Below are 23,589 nucleotides of genomic sequence, written 5' to 3'. Positions count from 1 at the left end.
CAGAAACTAGCACACCATTGTAAAGCAATTATACTCCAATAATGATTAAAAAAAAAATAAGTGCATAAAACGAATGTTTCCTGCAGACCAGAATACTGATGGCAGGGGCCCTTTGAGTGAGCAGTAGTAGCTCTTTATACCTCTGCCCTGGAGCCTCGTGCACCGTGGAATATGCAGCAGGTAGGTAATGGAGGATCAAAAGAATACGCTCTTCTCCTTTTCTTACTTTAATGTCAACGATAGAAGAAACAATCTCAAGGTCTCTACAGAATGTATTGGTAATAAATGGTGGGGAGGGGAAGTGGTTGACAATCTAGCCTATTCCTGAGGGAGTGTCACAAATGCACTTAACTTAGCCTCTAAAGATTGGGTGGAAGTCAAATAATATCTCTCTTCCTATTCCAGAAACACCTGATGAGCACTCAAGGGTCTTGGGGATAGATTGTTATAAAGGAGAAGCATTGTTCAAAACTGACCCTAGATGTTCATCCTAAGATGCCTGAACAGTAGGCTACCATAGACTCCTTCCATGACTGGAGGGCTATAGCATCCAAAAGGGCCCAAGGTCCCCAGGTGCCTCCTAATGTACAGGGCTGCTGGCTTTCCCAGACAGCTCCTGTAAATGGCTGGCATGATATCTAGGCAGCTTACTTCCCCAAGCAGTCTGAAGGTCCCTTTCCTAATAAAGTGGCTGTCTTCAAAGCCCTATATGAAGGAAGAGCAATGGGGAAGGGGCCTCCACTACAACAAAGCCCTCCTCAACATGGGATGCCTCTCCATGTAGATGCTGAAGAAATGCAGAGCCTATGTGTGCCTTGGCCCTGATGTGTTTCCTGAAGTTGTCTTTTATGACTTTGTGGAATTTTCTTCCATTCATAAGGGGACTCAAAAGGTGGGAAGAAAGCAAATAATAAGGTTTCATCAGGGTTAGGGTTTTCCAGCCATGTGTATCTCAAGGAGAGAGGAACAAGTGTCTTGATGGATTGGATGGAGGGATAAGAGAGTGATTAAAATGATGGGCCAGTAAATTTATCCTGGGTAAAAAAGGAAATGAGAACATGAGGGCAATGATGGAGAATGAAACAGTGTTTGATTCATGGGCTGAATGTCTCCATTTGGTCAAATACTTCTATTAGAACACTAGGAAATGTAAGCTAGAAAGAGAATGGGATGCTGGAAACATAGGTGGTACTATCATTATTCCCATTTTATGGAGGAAGAAACTGAGGTGTAGAAAAATTTATATTTAAGTTAATACCTTGTATTCTCAATCCCTAGAGTTATTTTTGTACTTGACTTATCTTCCATATAAAACTACTTTGAGAGCATTGTCTAGGCCTTTTTCATCATCATATTTTCCAAGGGATCCTGGTACTTCATATAGTGCACACTCCAAAAATGTTTATTAAAAAAATAAGTAACGAAAATCATTTGGCACACACTGCAATCTCTCTCCTCTTGGTTACACCCCATCTTTCTTCCTACTCTCCTATCTCAGGAGAAGAGAAGATACTCCCCCTCTCCAGAGCTAATCTTGCCATTTAAACTCCTTAAATTGACACCTCCCATGCATTCCAAAACTGTGGTCAATTAAATGATCACTATCACCTCTGTAAAGAGTTAAATCATCAGTCATCAGTCTGTTTCCTGATTTAAGCTGCATCCTTTCTCTTACCTTCCTTTCAATACCCAATATGTCAAAACATAAACAAAAATAATCTACGTTTACAAAAACATTTCCTCATCTCTCTCCGCCTATGATTCTGACCCCACTTCTCCACTGAAATTCATCTCTGTAAATCATCACATCGTCTCCCAAGTGCTGCTCCATGGGTTACACTTTATCTCTCTACATCATTGATTCATGGCGCACCTCCTTCCTCCTAAAATGTCTCTGATCTCCAGGGTACTGACAGTCTTCTCCGGTTCTTTTCTTTCTCCTTGGTTCCACTTCTTTTTCTACTACACAAATGCAGTCTTATTTCAAAGCTGAATTCTCATCTCTCTTTTAACTCTTTTTATTTTTCCCCTTAAATTTCCTTTTTATGTTCACGGCATTCTTTAGTATCACACTCTCTCTCTCTTTAAAGATATTATTTAGTGCCGTAGCTTTCTCGAATAGCACTGACTTTCTCCTGTGCTTCTGATTTGCTTTTCCTTCATGACTCACCACTGAGCCCCTGCAAACCAACTTGTTTAGTACAAATTGATCATCTTTCTCCTGAAATTAACTTCCTCCTTTAGAAATCATTTTTTCTAAGGATAGGAATATAGTATCCCAGTTACCGTTGGATATTACATCTCCCTCTCCCTAGTCATATAATCGGTGATGTCAGGGGATCCCGTGACAGTCTACTGTGAGGCCCCAGGGACATCTGTATACCCCAGGGAGGCTTCCTGTGCTCTCCTTCCTTATATAAGAAGCCAAGGATCCAGCTTGCCTTCCTCTCCTACTTATAGCTGTCACCACTCAAGCTAGACCCTGAGGATCTACAAGTAGCGGTCACCTGTATCATGTGATAATCTGCCCATCTCACCCTAATTTTTAATTTTAAAAATTCTTCTACAATGATTTTATTTAAAACTATATAAATATATAATAAAAATTTTCATTCTATGTGAAAACGTCCTCTAAAGAAATGAAAAGTGAATAGTGAAACAATTTAGAAGGAAAATTAATGTCAAAAATTTAAATACTGTGCTAAGGGTCTTTCCCGTAATAAACCATAAAATGCTGATTATGAATATCACACAGGCCCTCATTTCTTATTGAATTATTAATAGACAACGAAAACAACGCTAGAGTTGCATATTTGTTTTTGTTTTTGTTGGTTTTGCCACGTGGCATGGGGGATCTTAGTTCCCTGACCAGGGATCAAACCTGTCCCCCTGCAGTGAAAGCAGAGAGTCCTAACCACTGGACAGACAGAGAAGTTCCCTGTATTTGTTTTATAAACTAAATTATTTTCTTTTTACATTTCTAAGGATCCTAGGAGGAATGAGGCTGGGCTACCATCTATATAAAATAATCTAGATACACATTAGTCTTCAGATATTGAGCATCGAAAGGAAACACTGTGATTTTGTAAGTGTAACTCTTTGTGCAAATCAAAACTTCTCAGAATTTGCCGATTACAATTCCGGTGATCCTTCACTGCTCCAGACAAATGTCTTCTCTATGGGTCTCAGATGGTTGCTTTTACTGTGAAACCGCCTCCATGTTTCTTTCAATTGGAGCCACAGGTACTAGTTGAGAATAAGTGCCCTTTCGTTTCAGTTACTCTTCCATTTTACCCTTATTCATGGTATCCCCAGTAACACAGAAATTCTTCATCTAAGGAAACCTGACAATTCTGACAATTGAAGAAAAGTATTTTTATCAGAATGATTAGACTTGATGGACTTCTGGAAATTCGGAGTCTTTCAAAAATAATTCCTCCAAGCTTTCCTGGTGTGTGTGTGTGTGTGTGTCTGTGTGTGTGTCTGTGTGTGTCTGTGTGTGTGTGTGCGTGTGCGTTTGCGTGTGTGTTTTAAACTGGGGAAGGTAAGAAGTGAAGTCAGTTTAATAAATCCTCTCACTGTGGCCATTATCCAGTTTGCTTATCGTACAGATTGCTCAACAATTTCAGGACAGCAGGAAAGCCTTCTTGTCTTTTATGTTCCATGCATATTTCAAAGCTATTATTTCAAATGAGGATTGTTGACAGAATGCCTCAGACGTTAGCCATTGTTTCTGCTGACAGCCAATATCTAAACGCTGTGTTTAATAAATTTCCTCTCAAGTTAGAAAGTCTACTTACCGTTTATTGAAAATAATTTTACCCATATTATTTGATGGCAAAATAAATTCTATTTGATGGAGATAAGTGACTCAACGTTCCCCCTATTATTGGACAGTTATTTTGTTTTTTACTTTTCCACAAGTATTACTAATCCCATATAAATATCCTACACTTCAGTACCTAGAACAGTATATTTGGTAAAACATTAAAAAATGAAATGCCTTGGATTAGATATCTAGAAATGGAATTACTGCATTGCAAGATTTAAACATTAAAAATACTTATAATGTATTGCCAAACCTTTCCGGAAACATATCACTTTACATCCTCACCATTAACTTTACTCTGAAAAGCAATCTTTAATAATTTGTTAAGAAAATTACTGTGAAAAATTTTGGTGAAAAACTGTAGCTCAAGTTTTAATTTATACTTCTTAAATTACAACTAAGATTGACGTTTTCGTCTTCAGTGAATCTAGCCATTTGTATTGGTTCGTATCCTTTGCCCATTTTTCTCTAATATGGTTCTAGTGTTTTTTCTCATCTACTTACATCAACATTTTATACATTATGTGACTATTTCGCATATTTTACACAGTATATGAACATTTTACAAATTGCTCATGTGAATACTTTACATGTTAAACCCTTTGTTTAATCTGTTCATAGTTTTTTCCCAGTTTGCCATTTCTTCAATTTACATTTAATTTTAATTTTAAATGGTTTTGGCACATATTTCAGTTTAGTATATTAAAATGTTGAGTGGGTCGTTTCCTTTGTAATGCCTTTCATGGCCTTTATGTTTAGAAAGTTATTTGCCCATCCAGAGACAGATAAATATTATGTTACAGGGTTTTTCCTCTTTCTATGGTAGTTGTACTTTTAATTTGGATTTTAGTTATACCTTTAATTCTAACTGGGGATTTTGGGTTTGTTTTATTAACTTTTTTTATTGTTTTGCGAGTATGGTATGAGGAATAAGGGAGATGTAAGTATGATTCCTAGTCCTAGTGTGTTGTGTTCCTCTCTATTAGTTTATAGGAGCTTTTCTTTGTCCCAGTGCTCTTAAATTTCTTATGTCTCAAAATTCTTGTTCTTTAGTTTTATGAAAACTTTAGTTCCTTCTTTGACAACTTCCTCTAGTTTGTCCCTCTGCACATTTTCTCCTGTATTTGGATATCAGACCTCATGGACTGGACCTCCAATTCTTGTGTCTTTTCTTCTTCCAATTTTCTATCCCCTTATCACTATGCTTTATCTTCTGAAATTTTCTCTCATCCTTATCTTGTAAACCTACTTCTATTGTCTTTTTCATTTCTCCTATCAAACTTTTAATATTTAACAGCTCATTTCTGTCCCCATAGCTTTTTCAAGTGTATATAGCTTCCTTATCTGCCCCCCACCATCATCCTATTTTTATTTCACAGGTGCACTTATTTCTTCTCTCAGAAAATACTAAAACCCGGACCCATATTGTGAAAACAAGCTTCATGTAACAATCCTTATGCTTAAAATTGACATTGCAATCTAGTATTTCTGCTGTGTTCTATTTTGTTACCCTTTAAAAAATATGCTGCTGCTACCCCACAAAGTTGTTTCTATGACCCACTAATGGCTCATGTCCTGCAGTTTGGAAAGAAATATTATATAAATCATGTTGAGGCTTTTGATCTTTCAATGTCGGAGACACAATCACATTTGTTTTCTGTGCAGAAATGGACAGACTGGAGTGGCCCAGAATAAATGAAGACAAACATTTATAAAGATGCAGATGAGAGATGGTACCTTCACTGCGGTGGTGGTAGAGACAGAAGCAGAGTGCCTACTAGGGTGCCTTCACTCACAGCTTATTATTTAATCTTATTTCCTCAGTGTGACACGTGGGGAACTGGACCAGAGCGTTCAGATGCTTGTCCGAGATGGCATAATCAGTGAGTCCTGAGCCAGATTTGAGCCAGGTCCGTCTGTTTCGTAAGCCTGGCCTTTCCTCTAAGTCACAGCAAATCCATGAGGTGAGCCTATAAAATAGGAGAGAAATTGTCAGAAGAGCACATTTTGGAGCTTAAGAACCAATTCCTTGGAGGTTTCAATACCTGAAAAGGTTGACTATGTTTGACCCTTGAAATGAAACCTAAATTTATTTCTTAATTATAAAAACAAAAAAAGACACATACACTGTGATGTCACAGTAACAACCTGACTTGGAGTCCCCTTTGATCTGGAGTTCATGACCCTGGTCATGTGGTACTTGTCCCTCAGCCAGGTCATCCTTACCCTTGTACACCTCTGCCATGTCCTCCATGCGAGGCTGTGAGGATTAGGGTTTTCATGGGATTTTTTAATATTTATATTACTATCTAGGATTATACATGCTCCCCAATGTCGATTCATGTTGTCAACTCTACACAAAAACAACTAGAAATCAATCCCTCTCTTTCTCATGTTCTTTATACATGCTCTATTATGCTACTTGTCATGTAAGGGTATTAATTGTTCCTCTGTCTTCTCTACTAGATCATGTACTTTGGGGGACAGCGTGGTCCCTTCTTAGTCTCTGGGTCCCATTGGCTACCACAGAGTCTGGAGTAATAGATGTCAAATTTGATAATTATGTTGTGTTTGAAAAAATGCAGAATATATAAATAAATTCTCAGTTTTTATGACTAAAGCACTTATATGACTTTAATTCACTGTTTTTCAAACTTTCTTGATCCCTGCTCCCCCCTTTGATAAGCATAACTATCTCTGCCACTACTCCCCCACCCTCTTCGGCAAATTCTACTTTTTCCCCAGACCCCTGTCAGTGACCAACATGCACATAACACAGAACATTTGCACATCCCACAGCCAGGCTGATTTTGTCTACTTTAGTTCCTCTTACTTTATAGTACAAACAAGAAAGCTTCTTTTTGTTTGCCTGCTTTCCAAAGGGAAGTTATATGATGATATTGAGTTTACTTTTGCAAATTACAAATGTCCTCACCCCAAGATTCTAGAACACAGTACGTCATGGGAGTACCTTGATCTAATTAAAGTTTTTACTGACAGCTCATTCTAGGGGAAGCCTGTCTTTCCCAGCATCTTTATGAGCCATAATTCACTGTCTCCATTTGATCACCTCTGGTCCCTTTTCTTTGCCACTGACTCTCTTCTCCTGGGGACGAGGTTTCAAACCACATCCTCTTAGGCCTCTGCACTCACACCCATGCCAATCCAGCATGTGTCAATAGCTGTCAGCAAAGACCTGAAGGGGAAGAATAATGGCTGATGTGGAATAAAATGACATTCTACTTGGATTTCAGTGGTTTGGTTGATTCTTTTCCAAGCTGTTTGAAGACATGAGTCAAACTAGACTCTTCTCCAGCCCTGCAGTCCTCACCACCTCTTCTCTCAAACCCAGTTTTTAATTCCTTCATCCCCGCCAATCCATTCTGCCGCTGGAGTGACTTCCTAAAATAAATCTGATGACATCATCCTACTCTTACAGCCCGTCAATCGCTCTCCATGTGCCTTAGGATGAAACCCTGCTACCTACCTGACCCCCAACACCACTGAGATCTGATCCCTTCCTCTTGGGCCTCACGTCTGGCCTGTGCCACCTGGCCGTCTTTGCTCTGAGCAGTACTATTCAACTTCTTGCAGTTTCTACCACAGACAGTGCTCTCTCTTGTCCTGAGACTTTACATCATAAAATACTTCCCTTGGCCTGGAATTCTCACCTTGTATTCCCATCCCTTCAACTCTTTCATTTACCTTTTTTTTCCTTTTTTTTTTTTTTAAACACAATGCAGCCAAACATTAGGTCCTCAACTCATCCATCTTCCTAACAATCATGTACTCACTCACCCCTTGCCCTCCTCCTGCCCTACGTGATGTTAAGGGCCCTGATTGTGCCTTTTTTTTTTTTTTTTTTTTGCAGCTTGTGGGACCTTAGTTCCATGACCAGTGATCGAACCCAGGCCCCTACAGTGGAAGCACGGAGTCCTAATCACTGGACCACCAGGGAACTCCCTGATTGTGTCTATTAATCCCAGTATTTCCCCTGTATCTAATTGCTACCTTCCCCCTCATATATATATACATAGTGCCTGTTATACAGTAAGTATTCAATACAGGGATTAAATAAATGAATAAAAGAAAGGGAGCAAAACCCTTCCATGAAATTTCACTTGGAGTCTCTTGGCTCTAGTCCATTCATTCATTTTCAAAATGTTTTTAAAACATCTACCATGAGCACTGACTAGATGCCGAGTATCCAGGGAGGAACGAGCTTAGACCTGGTCTCTGCTCTCAGGCCAGCACCTCGCAGGGCTCCATGGGTAACCAGAAAAGAAAGCAGAAGTTAACTGATGCTCTGTCTGAGACAGGGAAAGGCAACGCTGGGGAACTTTCACGCCACCAGTGAGTTCTGTAACATAGACTTCATGCTGTGTCACCTCTAGCCCAGGGCAAGACAGATACAGAACTTGGTACCTCAGAACCTGAAGTAGGTAGGGAGGGAAGCCAGACAGACAGACAGACAAGGAGTTCCGATACAGTGTGAGAAGTGCTCTTTAAGAGAGCTATGTGCTATGAGGGCAGAGAAAGGTCGCTGAAGCTAATCTGGGGAGAAGTAGCTCTGAAAAAACAGTAGCAATGGTGTAAAATCATACTTAATGATGAGATATGTTGAAACTGTGGCTTCTAAACTAAAATAATGATTAAATTTCTAGGTTCCTGAAGCTTCTTCTTTGTCACTCCTCTCTGTTGATTGTCAAACTCGTGTATGAAATTGACATGTAGCGAGGAAACTAACCACATTTGCATTACCAGGAGAGGAAAGGAGGCTGAGGAGTAGGTGCTATTTGGGTGAGGATGCCTGATTTATATTCCTAATCATGACTAAACCTAAGAAAGGACACCAGGCTCAACCCTCAAGTGAGAAGCAGAAGGCATCAGAGTCAAAAGGGGTGGTTGACACCCAAGCCAACAGGAGGCTGAATCACGCTCTTCTGAAACTGTGGGCAGAAGTGTCTTCTTTCTGGCAAAGCTAAACCTTGGATGATGTCTAGAAGTAATACTAGACAACCTCAGTCCTCACAGAAGCAGCCATGTGTCCACATGCACACTCACCCCATGAGCTTGCACTAAAACGGACATATGGTCCATAGAACTCCTGAGCACTTCCGGATTGCTCAGCTTTTGGATATAGATCCAGATGTTAGGGGTCAACTGCAGACAGCAATAACTTTGAGTCTCCTCATGCAGAGAAATATTTAAAATAACTTTTCTGAAACTTTTTTTTTTCGGCTTTCCTTATCTGCAGGGAGAACAGTGTAGTGGTTATGAGCTGGGCCCTGGAGTTAGACTGTCTGGGTGTAAATGCAGTGTGCTCCTGGGCATATTGTGGAACCTCTCTATGCCTCAGTTTCCTCATCTACAAAGTCAGGATAGTAATAGAACCTACCTCCTAGAGTTGTTTTAATTAAGACAACATGCATTAATATACCATGTTTCATTAATTCTAAGATATATTTTTCACATTTTAACATGTCTGAAATTGAGGTGCAATTTACAGTCGATAGCATAGCAGTTTAGTTGCCTCAGTGGTAGGAAAAATAATGGTGTAGCTTATAATCAGTGGCATCTTAGATGTGATGAAATTCAGGATACAAAGAGCTTAGAAAAATACATAGCACATAAACAGTACTAAATGAATATTTAATAGATGATAGAGAGATAAAATATATATAGCTCTTCTACATCAGAGCCAACCTATATAGCTCATTTTTAAACCAATGTCCATGATAGCAATGGCAAATGATAGCATGACTGACCCATTTCCCAGGAAAGAGAGAAGCTGCTCTTAATACTTGGCCTGGAGTTGGTGGCAGCATCTGGTACCCATCCCTTTATCTTAGCCAAGATCTCAGAAAGGTGATATAACTGAGACCCACTTAGATGTGGATACCTTGGACAGGTAGAAGTTTGATGTCTCTTTAGGTCAACATTCTTTACCATGAAGTAGGGGGATTGAGCACCATTTTCTTTTCACAGTTCTGGAGGCAGGAAGTCCAAGACTAGGGTGCCAGCATGGTCAGGTTCTTGGTGGGGGTTCTCTTCCTGGTTTACAGACAGCCACCTTCTTGCTGCATCCTCACATGCTGAAGAGGATAATCGTCTCTCTTTTTAGAAGGGCATTAATCTCATTCATGAGGGCTCCACCCTCATGATCTAATTATTTCCCAATGGCCCCAGCTGCAAAGCCCTAACTGGAGATTAAGGTGTCAACATATGAATTTTAGGAGGACACATTCGGTCCATAGCAAGGGGGGAGATCGTGGGAAAACGGAATGGAACACAGGAAATGGAATTGCAATGACCAGGCTCCCTAAAGGAGCCAACGAATGTCAATGTCATGAGTGGAGGAAGGGAGGGATTTGACAGTAAGCCACACTCACTTCCTAGAGTGAAGCAGCCAGTGGGAGCATTCAAAGCCAGTCCCATCCCCCTGCACACCTGGTAAGAAAGGAATGCCCGGAGTAGCCATCATTCTCCCAAAAGGTGACCTGTGCCCATTTGTCAGGTACGATTGAGAAAAGTGAACAAGAGAGCTGCCATGAGCCCGAGAACAGACTGAAACAGCTCTGAGAGCCCCAAGAGGCTTTGGCCCTGAACTTGAGGCTGACTGTTCCAAGTAAAAGATACCTTTCTTCAGAGGCTCTAAAACCAGCAGTTTGGGGGAGAGCCTGGCTATGGTTATAGTAGCTGGGAAGAAGCTGTGGCGTGGTGAAACTGCCTAACTGCCTGTCTGTCTCCAAGCAGATCATAAACGTCATACTATGTTTCCTTAGCATGTAGGACTAGCCTGGCACGGTGAGGGTGCTTAATATTTGTGGAGTCAATGAATGAAGGTCTCATATTGGAATAAGAGAAACAGAGTTTATTCTCTGGCTCTGTAAGTTATTTCAAACCCCAGCTTAGAACTGGGTATCTTATTTTAAAAAACAATTAACACGAAAGCAATTATGCTGTAATAGGAATTATTTATTTATTTTAGGTGTTGCTTATGATACTAGCTCTTTTTTTCATTTCTATTGGTGGTTTCAAGTCATTCACTCAATCGACAATACTCATTGAGTCCTCACTAAACAGAGAAAGCCAAGAAAGATAATTATCAACTGTTTTAATCTGGTTCAATCCATGAGCTAAACCATAGGGTAATAAAGTACTCAGGGTCCTAGAGGGTCATGTGTAAGTACAGTCAAGGTGATATACCACAAGAGAGCTGAGGTTAGGTCACCTGGTTACTAAGGAGTTTCTCAGGAAAAAGAAACTTATGCAATAGACCCTTGACATTCCCAGGGAATGGATCCTGAGCTCTTTCTTTGCAAATTCTTAATCCTAGCTCTTTCCTAAAAATTAACCGTCTCTGGACCCAGGATTTCCCATGCATAGCCTCAAATTCTAAATCTATAGCCCGTTCAACTCTCACACCTGATCTCTCACCCGGTAGCTGTTTTTCCAGAGGATTTCTCCTGAAGTCTCCTGAGGAGATGCCTTCACTGCCCTCCACATTATGTGAATATGGGCCTCAGCACAATTCCAAAATACTGACTGCATTGATTTGCTGCTGCTCATACATAGCTGAGATGGCTGTTGTCAACTTAGTGAATGTCAGTGATCTGCTGGCTCTGTTAAAGTCCCACCTAATGCAATACAAGTCAGAAACGTGACATGTCAGCTGGTACAGCAGGAAACGAGAACATACAGACATTCTGCTCTCAGGATTTGCATCTGGTAGGAACGACAGAGCCATTTCCAGGGATGGCTGTGAATTATCCGTGCTTTCAAAGACTCTGTGGCCCCCAAATTTCTCCATCCCCAGGTCACCTAAAACACCAATGGCCCCAATCACACAGTGGGAGGAGTTTGCATTCACTGAGTTATGACATTTTATGCCACAGCTCCTGCCACAGCTCCCGCCGCCTCTCTCCTGCTCTCCAGCCACTTTGCTAATCTGTGAGCCCCTTAAGGGTGCCCCCACCGCAGGTATTTGCATGTGTTGTCCCTCTGCCTAGAGTGATGCTCTCGATCCCTTGTCCACAGCACGCATTCGAAGACCACACTCCCAAGAGGCCACCCTCTCCGACACAGCAGTCCTGTCACTCTCTAACCCCTTACTCTGCTTTATTTTTTCTCCTAGCCCTTGTGGCTGCTTGACTTGTTATGTCTCTCTTTATAATGAGAATATAAGCTCCAGGAGAACTGAAACTTTGCCTTTTTCACTGTTGTGCCTCCAATTCCACAAACAGTGCCTGGTACACGGTAAGTGCTTAGCAAACATGTGCTGAATGAATGAATTAATTAATAAGAGAGTGAATGAACAGGCACTGAAATCTATAGACACCATGTGAAGCTTTTGAGAAAAGGCTCTCTGAGAGATGGGACAAAGAAAAGATGCTCTCTGAGGTCTACAGGACTGGACGTATCTCTTTTTTAGGTAGAGGGGCCTGAACATTTAGGGCATGAGGATACTGGATCCCAGGATCCTAGAAATATCCAGAAACCCGGCCACACAAATGTTGCATTTTCATTGAGTGGCACCTCCAACATGTTACCCATGCCCAACAGGGCTCAGTTCTGCCCTTCCTCTGTCCTCCCTGAAACTGCTTATCCCCCTAACACCCACCACTTGCTGAGGAACCTTGAGAAGGGTCTCACTATTACCCTGTAATCGCTGCAGGTCAATGACAAGGAGCTTGGGAGGCATTTCAGTTTGAGCGGCTGGTGAGCAGAGCGGGATGGGCAAGGGCTGCTCCTCACCAGGATCTCTTCAACTCAGATCAGTGACCATTCCACTTATCTCGGTAGCCAATTCCTACCAACTGTTTGTGCTTTCCTATTTAAAGTGATGAAAGGTAACACAAACATTGGGAGAAAAAGCAACTTTAAGACCCATATACGGTAACAATCTAACGACATAAATATCATGGTAAAGGTATTTCCAAATATCTGGAAAGGAACCCTTACACACACGGAAACTGAATTGGTGTAACGGTTAATCTCTACGAATAATTCATTGTGGCCAGGTAGTCAGACAGATCCATAACTGACCCTTTATACAAATCTTAGAGGAATCCCAAGACCCAAACTCCAACCTCTACGAGTTATGTTTAAGTACAGGTTCTAATGTCCATCTTACAACTTTGGGCTTCTAAGTAATAATGATAATAGGTAATATTTATTTAGCACAAATTATGTTTGCACTGATCTGAACCTGTTATGTGCAAATCTAACACAGGTGCAATGTGGCTAAGAGCTCATTTTGCCTAAACTGGCAAGTGGAGAGCCATCGAAACCTGATTTGTTGAAAGACTACTAAACAAGTTGGTGTAGGAGTCTGAATAAAGGCTGGGTCCTCTGGCTCTTGACTGATTGTGAAATCTTTACCTTGCCTTTGTAACACTGCAACAAGGACAAATACGACAAGGAGTGGAATTTGTAAATGGGTATGTGTGACCTTTTGTGCAAACATGCAGTAGATGCAGTAGATGATGAGGAAAAAAAACCCAAAAAAAACCCATCAGTTTTCTACCGGTAAAAATAATTAGCAGGGCTTCCCTGGTGGCGCACTGGTTGAGAGTCCGCCTGCCGATGCAGGGGACACAGGTTCGAGCCCCAGTCCAGGAGTGGCTGGGCCCGTGAGCCATGGCCGCTGAGCCTGCGCGTCCGGAGCCTGTGCTCCACAACGGGAGAGGCCACAGCAGTGAGAGGCCCGCGTACTGCAAAAAAAAAAAAAAAAAATTGGCAGTTTCTTACAAAACTAAATATAGTCTCACCACACAATCCAGCAGTCACACTCTTTGGTATTTACTCAGATGAGCTGAAAACTTACAGCCACACCAAAACCTGCACACAAATGTTTATAGTAGTTGTATTCATAATTGCAGAAAAAATTGGAAGCAACCAAGATGTCCTTCAGCACGTGAGTGGATCAATAAAGGGTCATACATCATAGAATGGAATATTATTCACCAATACAAGGAAATGAGCTATAAAACCACTAAACGTGGAGGAAACTTAAAGGCATCTTACTACGTGAAAGAAGTCATCTGGAAAAGACAAAACTATGGAAGCAGTAAAATGATCAGTGGTTGTCGGGGGAGGGGGAGGGGGGATGATTAGGCAGAGCACAGAGGATTTTTAGGCAATGAATCTATTCTGTATGGTATTATAAGTGTAGATACATGTCATTATACATTGGTCAAATCCATAGACTGTACAACACCAAGAGTGAATAAATTAAACTAAGGACTCTGGGTGATAATGAGGTGTCAGTGCAGGTTCTTCGACTGTAACAAATGTTCCTTTCTGGTGTGGATGCTGGTGGAGGAGCCTGGGAAGGAGTATGTTGGAATCCTCTGTATTTTCCACTTAACTTTGTTGCTAAGTACTCTGCAAAAATTAAGTCTATTAATTAAAAGAAAAGTAACGTGTAAGCCTGGGGGTGTGGTGAGGAAAACAACAGTAGAACTGAGCATCACAGAAAGAATACGAGCGGATGTCCTAGGCATTGGGCTGGCCCTAGACGCCAGGAGAGTGTACGGATGCACATCAATTAACTGAGCACCTCTTACACGCCTGTCACATTTACATCCCCAGTATCTTCACAAAATTCTCGCACTGTAATTCTGGCTCAGAGAAAATCAATGATTTTCTGGCTGAAGCCCCCACAACTAGACAGTAGCAAAGCGCAGGTCTGAATGCCATTTCTGCTGACTCTAAGTCCAGTTCTCCCCTCTAAGTAACTGCTGGAAAGCTCAAAGCAGTGACTACGGAAAAGTTTGCTTTACGAAGGACATCACGCTTCAGATTCAACTTTGCACATACGCATACATAGTGGGTCCATGGATGGACTGAGTTTGTGGCTGGAGGGACAACACAAAACCACATCAACAGCATCACATTTATTTACCTCACCATTAAAAGAAAAATAAGAGGCTGCAGGGGAGGTGATAGGGAAGGAGAACTGAATAGAGAATTGTTATTACTATCCAGAGTAATAGGCTTTCCGGAATTTCCCATACCAAGGACAAAACTTCATAATGGACAGAGTCAGCTTCCCCTGGGGGTCACCCTCTCTGCCATGATGAGGAAGGAAAGCTTCTGCAGCTCTGGAGAGGGGCCAGGGAAGGTGGCCTCACAGTCTGGTGACAATGCAGACCTCCCCAAGTCTCCTTTCTTCTCTACAGTGCATGCCAGGGACACGGCCCATCTTCCTCACCTCTTCATGCCCACACTCATCTTATTGTTCCATCTCCAAGCCTGGCTGGAAAGGAAGATAAAGCCTCCCCACCTTCCTATTTCCTTGCTGCTCCAAGAAAACAAAGTCTCCATTCCATATTGCTTCAGGAAACAGAAGACACACACACACACACACACACACACACACACACACACAATTTCAGTACCTTACAGGGCTCTTGTCTTAATGTTACTATTCTAACATCCAACTCCTTTCGCAGCTGGTAATTATAGGTCCCTTTTAGAGTCCCCACCCAACAACCCATTTTTAATATCCTAAGGGTGCTCACCTGAAATCTCCCTTATTCTGACGAAGATCTTTCCAAAGGTCATGCAGAGCCCTATTCCCAGGCCACTTTGCCATAATCGATCCAGCGCTGGGTGGCAAAATTGATGGCTTCCACGCAGTTGAAGCCAGAGTGGTAGCCATAGGGAAACGTCACCATGAACTCTCCAGCCTCCTGAGTGACCCGACCGAAGGGGATGCCGTTGTCCTTGAGGACCGTGGGGAGAAGAGAGCCACCTTGTGTCGCAGGAAGGCCTCACAGCCCCGCGAGCTGCCCGGGAAAAGCTCCCTGGCCAGGCGTTCCAGGCGCCGGCCGTGCTCCGGGGGCACCGCGTACCAAGTCTTGGGCTCCCCGAAGTGCATGCAGTCGATGCTGTAACGGTCCATGTCCTCCGTGTGCCAGGCGAAGGCGGTCTTCCACATGCCGAAGTACAGGTAGGGGATGTTGACGCCTTCGATGACCACTCTGCACTCCTGTTCCAGCAGGTCCTGAATGGTTCCCAGGTGTCCAAGGTTCCACTGCTTCGTGTTTTCATCGAATAAGGAGCCACTGACGTCCGCACCGTATACTGGTGAATCATAGGGGCGTGTTTTCCAATATTTTCGCTCCAGATCCTCAAAATCAGAGTAGAATGGAGTCTGGTGTCATTCACTGTTTGTTAAGCGGCGATACTCGCTCACAGTTATGGCTTTCTTCCTTTTGTGGTGCTGAGTAAACACACCTGCCTGCCCAGTGGTCACCTGCTGCAGGGGAGTGGCTATTAAGATGTCATCGGTATCATCGTACGTCTGTCTCGCTTTCCATCCTTTCGGTGGAATTACCTTGGCTAGGCCAGCTCGGTGTGCACCTTGCCACTCCATGGCAATATATTTGCTGAAATCTTCAAATTCTTCCATGGTTGGGTGGACGATCGTAATCTTACAACTTGGGTTCTAGCTCCCAAAGTGCTTAGACTGCATGGCGGCAACAGAATAAGCAACGGACTGCCAGCTTCTTAGGTATGCTTTGGATACCTGAGAATGCTGGGGAGTAACCTCTTCCCTATACTTCCTTTATTTTTAAAGAAGTTTTGATAGAGCTGAGAGGCAGGAACTCAGACTTGAACTTTTAAACAAACGAGGTGGTATCTTCTCCAGGCTTGTCAATCCACCAGAAGGACTCCACTCTTGTCAGCATTTTGGAGCCAAAGGAAATCCAGTATTTCCCAGAGGAGACGGCTCTCCGAGCCAAGTCCTGCCTCAGCCTGCAGCTCTGTGAGTTTCCTCTGTTGGGGGTATAAGTGCCTGAGACCTCTCCAGATTCCCAGGCTTGAGCGCATGGGTGGCTTCTCACCTCACTGTAGCAGAAAGTCTCTTCATGGAAGTTTCCAAGCCAAACCTAAAGAAAGTACAAAATATTGAAAATAAGTGGATGACAAAACAAACTGATTTAACATCAAGTAAAAGAAAATTGTATAGCAATCTTAATTTCAAAGTTTGAATTTAAGGGCAAAAAGTACACTCTTTTGGTAGGCATGTAAACTGGTGCAGCTATGGTGCATACTATGGAAAACAGTATGGAGGTTCCTCAAAAAATGTAAATAGAACCACCATATGATGCTGCAGTCTCACTTCTGGGTATATAGCTAAAGGAAATAAAAACAGAATATCAAGGAGCTATCTGCCCTCCCACATTCACAATGGATAAGATATGGAAACAACCAACACGTCCAGCGATGGCTGAATGGATATAGAAGATGTGGTACACAGATACAATAGAATACTACTCAGCCATAAAAAGAATGAAATTTTGTCATTTGCAACAATATGGATGGTCTTGGAGGGTATTATGTCCAGTAAAGTAAGACAGAGAAAGACAAATATGGCATGGTATCACTTACATGTGGAATGTTAAAAAAAAAAAAAAAAGAGTAAAACTTACAGAACCAGAGTAGAAAAGTGGTTGCGGGGGAGGGCAGGGAGGGGAGGGTAAAAGGGTACACAGTGAATAAAGTCTCAGGAGCTAATGTTAACCATGGTGATTATAGTTGATAACAATGTGATGTATAGTTGAAATTTTCCAGAAGAGCAGGATTTAAATGTTCTTACCAAAAAAGGTAAATATATGAAGGAAATGTGTTAATTAACTAGATGGGGGGAATCCTTTCACAATGTATAGCAAATCACCACAAAGTTGACTGAATATTTTACAATTTTAAAAGTCAATTATACAGCAATAAAGCTGAAATTTAAAAATAAAGAATTAGGACAAATCATAAGACAGAAAAAGAGGAATTAAAACTTAACTGAACAGTAAGGACATTAAGCAAGCTTGAAAAGGAGTTAAGCACTCAACTCAAGAAATTGGATGGCTTAACCCAAAAGATAAATTAGGGAAAGGAAAACAATGAAATAAGCTGAAACAATTACAAAAGAAAACATAACACCCAATAGAAATGATGACTGAAACCAAAATGCAATTTGTAGACCATGAAAAGTGTAAAACCATAGCAGAAGAGAAAAGTACAAGCATATCATGTTATAATAAAACAGGGGACGCAGTTAAAAATCTACCATTATAGAAAGAGTGCCTATGTAAACAAAAGCAGGAAAAAAGTACAGAACACAAATATACACATCCTTAACAAGCATTATCCTTAATGTGTAAATACCTGAAACATTCTCATTAAAATCTAATCATTAATTTGCATTGATAGACAAATTATTAGAAATATAGGGTTCACTCAGAATGCGAGAAGATATTTGCAAATGAAGCAACTGACAAAGGATTAATCTCCAAAATTTACAAGCAGCTCGTGCAGCTCAACATTATAAAAACAAACAACCCACTCCAAAAATGGGCAGAAGACCTAAATAGACATTTCTCCAAAGAAGATATACAGATTGCCAGCAGACACATGAAAGAATGCTCAACATCGTTTATCATTAGAGAAATGCAAATCAAAGCTACACTGAGATATCATCTCACACCGCTCAGAACGGCCATCATCAAAAAATCTACAAACAATAAATGCTGGAGAGGGTGTGGAGAAAACGGAACCCTCTTGCACTGTTGGTGAGAATGTAAATTGATACAGCCACTAGGGAGAACAGTATGGACGTTCCTTAAAAAACTACAAATAGAACTACCATACGACCCAGCAATCCCACTATTGCGCATATACCCTGAGAAAACCATAATTCAAAAAGAGTCATGTACCAAAATGTTCATTGCAGCTCTATTTACAATAGCCAGGACATGGAAGCAACCGAAGTGTCCATCAACAGGATGAATGGATAAAGCAGATGTGGCACATATATACAATGGAATATTACTCAGGCATAGAAAGGAACGAAACTGAGTTATTTGTAGTGAGGTGCATGGACCTAAAGCCTGTCATATAGAGTGAAGTAAGTCAGAAAGAGAAATACAAATACTGTATGCTAACACATATATATGGAATCTAAAAGAAAAAAAAAATTGTCATGAAGAACCTAGGGGCAAGATGGGAATAAAGATGCAGACCTACTAGTGAATAGACTTGAGGATATGGGAGGGGGAAGGGTAACCTGGGACAACGTGAGAGAGTGGCGTGGACATACATACGCTACCAAACGTAAAATAGATAGCTAGTGGGCAGCAGCCACATAGCACAGGGAGATCCGCTCAGTGCTTTGTGACCACCTAGAGGGGCAGGATAGGGAGGGTGGGAGGGAGGCAGTTACAAGAGGGAATAGATATGGGCACATATGTATAACTGATTCACTTTGTTATAAAGCAGAAACTAACACACCATTCTAAAGCAATTATACTCCAAGAAAGATGTTAAAAAAAAAAGAAATATAGGGTTCAATCAAGTTTCTGGACACTGATTAGCAAACAAAATCTATAGATCCCATACACCAGTTAACAATCAATTATAAAGTGAAAGAGTAAAAAGGTTTTAATCCCTTTAATAACAGAAATACATGGCCCCAATGAAGAAATCTAAAAATGATATGCATGCAATGCTTGTACTTTAAATGCATAAATAAATGTGAATTTTACCAGGGAAAAAAAGTTGCTTTCTGGCATAAAATGTCATCCTTTTCATCTTTATGCTTTAAAGGAAAAAAAAAAAGGCCAAAAAAGTGCTTGCCTTCTGCCAGTCTAAAATCTTAATTCCAAATGATGATACACAGGACCCAGAAAATGGTTTCCTTGAAGGATTCAGCCTCTGAATGAAACAGGCTGTGCTCAAAGTCTGGCTATATATGTCCCACACCAATTTCAATTCAATCAGTACCACCCCAAATCTAATACCCTCATATCCAATCAAAATCTCTAATTTGATCCCACATATTTTTCAAGTCCCTTCCAACTGACACACTCCTTACCCAGTTCTAGAAACCCTCTCATTCCCATTAGATCGCAGTTCACTAAATGAGGTGCTTTTTCCTGAAAATCTTTGTGATTTTTACCAAGAAAATATTAAGAAAAAAATTAACTTCACAAGTTGGAAAATAGTTTAAAAATAAAAACTCAAGGAAAGGATATCCCAATGTATAGTACCCTCTCTCTCGCTCTCTTTCTATATATGCATAAATAGTGTCATTTTTTAAAAACTTCTGGTAGGAAAATAACTCTTTTGCTCATAAGCACAAATTACAGAAATAAAGTGACCTACCTTCTACCAACAAAATCCTGATTCCAGCTGGAGATATTCAAGGACCCAGAGAGAGAGAGACAGTGTTCTCTGGGCAGCTGGCCTCCAAATGCAGACCCATGTCCTGATGGCTCTGGCTTTCTACCTGGGCAAAGGTATAATTTGATCAGCACCAGTCAACGGTAATTACTCTCATTGGTCAGCCCACTCTGTCTGCGCCCCTTTGATTTTTTAAACCAGTCTTACAGCGAACTAAGAGGTTGAAAATAAAAGAAGTGGGAAAGTCAAACCAAGCAATTATTAAACAAAAGAAACTTGGTCTAGCAGCAATTAATATCGAATGTATTTATAAGGTAAAAGGGCAGCTTATAGTTATGAAAAAGAAAAACTCATGGGAAAGATTACAATGATGCACTTTACGCACCTAGACACATAGCACTGAGACACAGAACACAAAGACTGAGAATTATAAGGTAAACTGACATATTTGCAATCATGGTGTGAGGTTTTTTTCCAAACACCGTTCTTCCAGAAACTGATACATGAGGAGAGAAGAAAATTAATAATGTTATAAAAGTATAAACAATAAAGTTAACAACTTTGATTATATTTCCTGCAGCAACCACATAGCAAAATGGTTTTCAACACATATAAAACATTTACAAAAATTTACCGCTGTTAAGACCACATAATAAATCTCAATAAAAATTCCACAGAATCTACGTATCGAGTACCCTCTTGATCAATCTTTTATTTCAATCATGAAATAAAATTGAAAGTCAATAATGAAAAAAGGGAACACCACCATATTTATTTAAAAATGAATATCCACATAACATCTACAACAATATCCATATAATAGCTAAAAATCTATTGATTCTTCTGTTGTTTGCAAGTAGTTAGTAAAAACTAAACCAAAATACCTCAGAATTATTTGAAAGAAAAAAAGATAAAAATGATAAAACAATTCAAAAAACAAAAGGGAAAACAACCATATACAAAAATATAAATGATTAATAAAATAGCAGTCTGTTACTTAGAAAGTAAAATAAAGGAAGAACCGGTTAATAAATTATATATTACTCCCTGCTACAGGAAGAGAGTGCTCCCTGCGTGGGAGAAGCTGCTGCAGAGTGGCAAGTGGTGATGGGACTCGGGGAGGGGTAGTCATTTTATAGAGGAGGACCCTGCCAAACACCATTTTAACCAGGTCAACATCAAGAGTCATAAACTGGGAATTCCCTGGCTGTCCAGTGGTTAGCACTCCACGCTTTCACTACGTAGGGCCCAGGTTCGATCCCTGGCCAGGGAACTAAGATCCCACAAACTGTGAGGCGTGGCCAAAAAAGAAAAAAAAAAAAAGCCATAAATTACTTTGATAGTATATGTCCTTGATATGACGTGATTAAAATGTGACAAAATTCCCTCCGTAATCTTCCTCCAAGAAAACAGAGAAACCCAAGATAATCATAAGGAAAGCATCACATTCCAATAGAGGGGCATCCTACAATATACCTGACCAGTATTCCCCCAGACTGTCAGGTTTCTATACAAACTTTTGGTCAAAAACAAGGAAAGTCTGAGAATCTGTTACAGCCAAGAGAAACCTAAGGAGACATGAAATCTAAATGTAATTTGATATTTTAGATGAGATCTTGGAACAGAAAAAGGACGTTGGGTAAAAGGTGAGGAAATCTGAACCCATGATAGCCTTTAGTAGACAATAACATATTGACATTGGTTCATTAATTGTCATCAATATACCATGGGAATTAAGATGTTACTAACAGGGGGACATGGGAGTGGGGTCGGGTCAATACTCCCTGATCCACATGCTCAATGCTTTGTAAATCTAAAACTGCCCAAAAATTTAGGTATTACTAAATATTGTAAATAATAAACAAACAGGAGAAGGCATAAACAATATTAGAATGAAAATAATTTGATAAACAATAAACAATATTAGAATGAAAATAATTTGAAACATAATCTGAGTTTTGGAAACAGTCTACCATACAGCACATTATAAACCAAATGATTCTATGAACCACTATGTGACATAATCTTTTAGAGCACTTTTAAAAATATTTTAGATTATGAAATATAAAGTGTTCACAGAAATCTATAAAGCATATATGTACACTTCAACAAATAACTATAGAGTGAGCATAAGTGGAACCACTACCCAGGTCAAGAAATGCAACATTGCCAGGCACCTGGCTGCCTGACTTGTGCTCTTCTGCCCAGATTACAGCCCCTTCTGCCTCCTGGACTGACCTTATCCTAACTATTCACATAGTAATTTGGGGAAACATTATAAAATTAAAACTCTGTCCATTTTTGAAAACTTTATATAACCTTGAGAAAACACAATTGTATTTATGTCCTTTAGTGTATTTTTGGTGTAGTTTTTCATCACTTACGCCTTTGCATGCAGCTGGACTTTTCTGTTTCAGTGCTGTAATGTATTCAACCATATAATCGTGTTGGGCCGGGGCCTGTGAGAACAGGGTCTGTCGCGCTTCTGGGTCGTGCTCCCTCCTTCCGGAGCCTGATGGACAAGCCTGGGGGCGGCAGAGGTTGTGCCCCCGGTTGTGGCCGCGAACTCTCCTGTGGGCCGTGTTCTTACCCATACCGCAGACCCCCCGCCCACCCCCCGCCCAGTCGTGGACTTGGCGGCTCGTGGAGCGCCTCCGTGGGCCCAAAGGGGAGAGTCGATGGGTGGGGGTGACGCACCGTCGGTGAGAAGGCCTTCTCTAGCTGTCCGAAAGGGAGCCTTGGGGTACCGGATCCCCAGCCGCTGCCCCTCTCAAGCGTGCAGTGGTCACGGTGGCGACTGCCAGAGCACGTGGGCAGAGCCCCTCGCCTTCGCCGGAGAGCTTGCGCCGGCTCTGCGCCGGGGCCGAGCGCCCCTCTTTTCCTACCACGGGACGCCCCTCCCCGCTCTGAGTCGGGGAAGGGTCCCGCCAGGCCTGCGTCCGGCGCGGGGCCGCGCGTATGCGTGTGCGTGCGCGTGCGGTGACCCCGGTGGCGAGCCCAAGGGGGCGGGAACGCCCGGATGTCCCGCCTCCCCAGTCCCGCAGCCGCGAGGAGCCCGTCGCGCGTACCCTCTCTGCTAGTCGCCGCCGGTGGCGGTGTGTGGGCGCGGTGCGGGTCGCCTCGCTCGGGAGCGTTTCCCTGGGGCGGAGCCCCGGGGGTCGGACTTAGATGAAGGCGGATCTGGCGAGGACGGAGAGGTTGAGTTTGGATGGACGGGTCCCTCCGTGCCACGCGGGGGCACCGTCGCACGCGGGCCCTGGCGGCGGTGCCGGGTCGTGGGAGGCCCCAGGGTGGCTGGGGCCGCCCGGCGTCTCAGGCGTCGTGGGACCGCCCTCGTGTGTGTGGCGGTGGGACCCCGCGCTTGTTTTCCTGGTGGCCCGGTCGTGTCTCGGCCCTTCCTCTCCCTGGGCAGCGCCCCGCGCCCCTGCCCCGCGGCCGTCGCCGTGTGTGCGTGCCGCCACCTCTCCGTCGCCGCCGGCCCTCACCCGCCCCCACCCCTCCGCTCCCCCTTCCCTGTCTGGGACCGAGCCGGCCTCACCCACGTGAGGGTGTCGTCCTCCCGGCCGCCTCGG

At 42.1% G+C, this 23,589-nt stretch overlaps 1 pseudogene; it reads right to left on the bottom strand.

Annotated features, from left to right (window-relative positions):
* Positions 1–15,408: 15,408 nt before the first annotated feature.
* Positions 15,409–20,175, bottom strand: LOC101278859 (lysine-specific demethylase 4D-like; annotated as a pseudogene).
* Between the last annotated feature and the right edge of the window lie 3,414 nt (positions 20,176–23,589).

This window comes from Orcinus orca, chromosome 8, assembly GCF_937001465.1.
Source record: "Orcinus orca chromosome 8, mOrcOrc1.1, whole genome shotgun sequence".
Lineage (NCBI taxonomy): Eukaryota > Metazoa > Chordata > Mammalia > Artiodactyla > Delphinidae > Orcinus > Orcinus orca.
The sequence above is the reverse complement of the archived record's forward strand: the minus strand, read 5'-3'. Positions and strand labels throughout refer to the sequence as shown.